Below are 6,000 nucleotides of genomic sequence, written 5' to 3'. Positions count from 1 at the left end.
TTGGAGGGATTATTTGATGAGGAAATCAAGAAAATACTAGAGATTTTCTTGATGATTTTGAACAAATTGAGGGAATTATTTCTTGAAGTGGAAGACATATTGTGTAGAGAAAAAAAAACTTTGAAACGCATGCAATATTCTTTAATAAAATTGTGAATAAATATTAATGCATATGCATTTAAATAAGGAACATTTAATTAGGGTTTTTAATTAATAAGGGAAGTGATATAACTTTGTATCTTCAAGTTTCTTAGTTAAATTCATTTTCCATATATATAAATGTCTTTGTGAAGTTTAAAGTTTTTCGACGAGGTACAACCACACACAAAAAAGTACAATAAAAAATATCGGCGAACTAATTTACAAAATATATAAGTTATTTATACTTTACACTAATTATATATATACTATACATATTTTATACATAGATATACACAACTTATAAAGTATATATTTCGATCATGTTGATAAACTAGTTGGTCGAATTGAAAAAATATCCGTGACTTTTTCTTATTAATTTAGAACCCAACAATCTAAAAAGAATAAAATCTAGAATCCATAAAGTTCAGATCCTGACTTTTCTTTGTACATTTGGTATTTACACCAATGCATATATTTTATTACGAGTAAGCAAAATAATTAAGTTAGAATATATATTAATTAACTATGATTTAACGATAAGAATGCATGTGAAAATATGTGTTATGTATTTATTAGATTGATATAAATTAAAATAAATTACAGATAAATTTTATTTTTACTCAAAATAATACGAGTGATATACTTTGTATCTTCGATAGATCTTGAAGTTTAATTAGTTACATTTACTTTCCATAGAATTTCACATTAGTAGCAATTTTTTTTACCTTTTTTCGTAAATTAAATATCTATGTGGAGTAAAATATATATATATATATATATTACTGGATCAATGTTATTTAATGCTTACTTGATAAAATTGGTAAGAATTAAATTATAACGTTTCGATAAAAATATATATATAAATATTTTATTCCACATAAAATAACTAAGGTAAAAGTAATTAATCTTTATAAATATATAAAGATTAATAACTGGTAATCTGATAAAATTGGTAACTTTTACCTTAGTTATTTATAACTTATAAGTGACGTAATGGTGTATTTTACAGTGTGAATGCATATTATAATATGTTAGTTATCATTTTTTTTTAAAATCATTGATTAATATGGACATGCAGAATTTGAATTTTTTATTATTCCATATATATGATTTATAGCTTAAATTTATACTTGAGTAAATACTTTTGGCTTTCGTACCCTCTATCCTTGTGAGATTTTACTGGATATGTTATTGTATATATTTTGACCCTCACAATATAAAAGTTAATCACAAAATCTATTTTCAATCATATTTAGCACAGTTCAAACTTCCAACCCTCATCAACTATAATTGAAATCGATAGGACACATCTTAATTATATATGAGTCCTATTACCTTATAAATTATTTTAAAATGTAATAAACACACCCTAAAACCTATATAATCACTCACATGAAGGGAGGTGCTTTACACTCGCCTCCACGTTAGCGCATTGTCAGATCTAAAAAAACAATCGTCAGATCTAAAAAAATTAAAAAATCGTCAGATCTAAAAAAAAAATAAAAAAAATTAAAATTTATTTTTTTTAAAAAGGGAATTTAATTTAAATTGTGCTCAACTGCTCACCATATATTGCCTAAACTAGATCTCTAATATGCAATTTTTTTTTTCCGAATTTCATGTTAAGGGTTTGAATAAAAAAGAAAAACAAATTCTTTCAATATTATACAAATTGATGAAATATCTGCAAAAAGATCACCGACAATTTAAGTATGTTGTGAAAAAATATTTATATTTCTAAAAAGGATAAAATTGGGCTCTATTTCATAATGAAAAAAAAGAAATTTTAATTAAAAAGATATCAACTTAAGTTATAATGTTAACTACTTATGTGTATTAATTAATAATGAAAATGTTCAATTGAAAATGGACATGTGTCCAAATTAGTCAGATTTTATATCTTTTTTCGTCTCTTACTTGCCTCAAAGAGAGTGAACACACTCTTTGTGTCACCTTAGTACTGAAGGGTGTGTTTATTACACTTTAAAATAATTTAGTGGGGGTAATATAACTCATGTATAGTTAAGGTGTGTCCTAACAATTTTGGTTATAATTGAGGAGGATACTTGTGTGTTAACCCTATTATTGGAGTTAGATTCATACGATTTGAAATTTATGAATTTTTATAATAATCTTAAATCAATTTATGATAATTTTATATATATATATATATATATATATATATATATATATATAGTGGTGGATTTAAAATTTTAAGATCGTGAATGCTTCCTCATATTCCAATCACAAAATACAAGTAAGCAATCTTATTACTTGTCTAAAAAGACAATCATATTTAAACACAATAGCAAAAAAAAAAAAACTACAATAAATATTATTTTGGATAATGGACTTTTTAATTTTATTTAAGAGTTTTTTTAGAATTTTTTTTAGCAAAAGGACAGCGAAAGCAACTGAGAAAGAGAAAAAATAACAACCGGCATAGGGAGAGAAAAATAAAAGAAAGTCTAAATGATATAAATAAGTAAAGAGAAGAGTTTTGGTCTTTAAGATTTTAAAAATAGCCATAGTGGGAATCGATCTCAAGACACAATAGATCCAATAATGAGTTTTGAGCAACTACAAACAATCACTACCAATCAACTATTTATTATTTGGGTGCTATTTGTTTAATTTTATAGAATTCTTTCAAATTTCTATATAAACATAGGGGTGTTCATAGTTTGGTTTGAGTCGGTTATTGATTAAAATCATAACCAAATTAATTTAATCGGTTTTTAAATGTCTAAAACCATAACCAAACCAAGTAAAATAATAACCACCAGTTTGGTTATTGTCGGTTTGATTCGATTTGGTTCGGTTATTCGGTTTATGACTAGCCGGGACAATTCAAATATTCTCTCCCTACATTCTTCAAATTTCTTATTAATCTCTTTTTTTCTCACAACCACAAGGGCGAACGTTGCTGCATATTGAGGGAAAGACATGCTGATGGCAAATCAGGTGGACCAAACTTGCAACACAGTTTAGATTTAAAAGAACAAGTCAAACAGAAGTTTCAAAATACAAACAACTTTGTCAATTAAAATAAAGAAATTACATATTTAAACTAAACTAACTAGAGAATCCATAATATAATCAAAAGTTGGGCTTGGATTGTTGGACTTGGACATATGCTGCTCAGTGCTTACGACTTATTAGAATTTAAAGTTGGGCTTGGATTGTTGAACTTGGACATATTCTTTTAAGACATGAGCCTTAAAGATAAGTAGATCAAAATTAAATTAATAATTAAAAGGTATAAAATATCTTTAATTATTTATGAAAAGCTAATATTATACATATAAATAATTATAAATTTTATGTATATAATTATCGGTTTGGTTCGGTTATTTATTCGGTTATTTTTTACTATAATCATAACCAAATAAAATATTATTGATTTTTCAAATTTAAAACCAAATCAAACCAAATGTCGGTTTTTTATTCGATTTGATTAAATTTCTGATTTGGTTTTGATTTTAACCAAAACTGTGAACAACCCTAAACATACATAGTACGATACAAGATCAATAGGTGCTTAAGTACCCGGAAGATATTCTGTATAATTAATTGAGGTGCGTAAAAACTGGCCCAAAAAATACGATTATCAAAAAAAAATCTCATAATTCTCAAGTCATTTATTGATTAATAGATCACATTCATGATTGCTAAAATATATTATAAGGATTAATTAATTAATATATATATATATATATATATATATATATATATATTGGGGCGGACCCACATTGAACCAGCAACATGTACCAGATAACTCTGTCTATCAAGATAGAACAAATGAAAAGAATCATTTAATATTTTTTTGTCTCGATTGAATTTTGAACAAAAATAAAAAAAGTCTAGATGATTTCTTTTATATATCTGAGTAGGGGTGTTCATGGTCCGATTTAACTCGATTTTTGGCTAAAACTAAAATAAATCAATTAAGACATTTTTTTTTAATATTTAAACTAAATCAAACCAAATCATTATAGTATAAATTCTATCAGTTTCGATTTTATCGATTTTGTCGATTTAATCGGTTTGGTTCATTTTTTACGGGTTTAAATAATATATTTTATAATAAAAAAATTGACAAACTTATTTACTACCTTCATACTGCAAATCAATAAAATTTTAAAATAATTGTCATTAATCTTCAAAAATACTTGAACTCGTTCAGAGATAGTGAGGACAGAAGAAAAATATATAAGCTAAATAAGTTATCATCTAAAGTCTAAGCTAGAGCTATAAGAGAGAAGCAAATATGGTTCGAATAATAACAAACTTGAATATGTCCTGAATGGAACATGTTTGATGTTCTTCTAAAGTATATAAGCTAAAATGATAAGCTCTAAAAATGACAAAATATCAGTAACATAAATTCATAAGTTGGTGGATTGTTCAACTCTTACGATCCACGAAGGAAATGACTTCAAAAATAAAAAATTGACAGCCTGTTTTGACTGTCCAAGTTCAATACCGAATCAGAGAAGAGGAACCACTAGAACAAAAAGAAATCCTTCAAGAAGCATCATTTTTTTCACTATTGCATGAATAATTGAAGCATTCCAGCCATGGCCAATAGAAAACTTGCTACTTTACCTTTCTCCAAGATGAAACTATTTGAAAGAAAACTGAAAGCACGGATCAGCACAGCAACATATGCATAAATAGCTTCGAAAAAAATTATAAAATTTCCACCACGAGGAAAATAGCAACTACTGCATAGTAGTACAACCTCCACAACAACAAAATTACGAAGGCTAGCCCATAAAAGGTTAATTATATACATTACTTTTTCATTAATCAAGTTGAAAAAAATAACAAAGTCTTTAAATAGTTCTCCAAATGATCAACATTCAACACAAAAGAACCATATACCTAGCTGTTACCAGAGAAAAATCACTTAATTGCTTGCATAAAAGTGTGATTAAATACAAAAAATAAGTCAATAGAATAATCCAAAAGTACTTCAGGTGAAGCAGCAACAAAAACCTGAAAATTAACTACCAAAGAGCAAAACAGTTGCACTACGAATTTTAATTGCAACATCCAAATTAATCAATGCTCAAGGTTGTGCCAGCATATTCTGAAAAAAAGAAGAAGAAAGTTTAACAAAGTAGGCGTTAAAACTTTTCAAAACATAAAAGACATTCAAAAGAGTTAAATGTGTAAATTTACCTTTTTCAACTATCTCAAGTTTTTGATTTTTTTCTAAAAGATCTTCAAGCTTGCATTCTTTGGAAGTTGATCTTAACCATTGTTGAGTGCAAATATGAGCTTCTACTGTCTTTGGAGATAAAGAACTTCGATAAGAGTCAAGAATCCGACCACCGGTGGTAAAAGCTGATTCAGAAGCAACAGTAGAAATAGGAATAGAAAGAACATCTCTTGCCATCCTAGAAATAATTGGATATCTAGTCGAAGAAACTTTCCACCAAGCCAAAATATCTAACTCTTTGGTCTTTTCCAAATTAACTACCAAGTACTTCTCAAATTCTGATTTACTTTCAGTATTGTCTTCATCTGCCAAATATTTCTCCCATTGTGATTGTCACATCTCGTCACTATGCATGATATCAATTTCATCATTCAAGCTTGTTCGACCACCAATTTTATCGATATGAATCCCACAAAAAGAACTCGTGTAGTAATCATATAAGCGACTCAAAGTATCCATCACCTTTTTCAATTTTTCGGCTCCCACTAATCAACCATAAGAGTTTTTAAACAGATATTCCACATATTTCAACTTGTATCGAGGATCCAAAACAACAGCAATGAATAATAACTTGTTCATACTTTCAAAAGTACCCAGTATTTGTTAAATTTAAGCTCCATTTTTTTAGCCAT

This window comes from Solanum dulcamara, chromosome 7, assembly GCF_947179165.1.
Source record: "Solanum dulcamara chromosome 7, daSolDulc1.2, whole genome shotgun sequence".
Classification (NCBI taxonomy): domain Eukaryota; kingdom Viridiplantae; phylum Streptophyta; class Magnoliopsida; order Solanales; family Solanaceae; genus Solanum; species Solanum dulcamara.
This window is presented reverse-complemented; position numbering follows the sequence as displayed.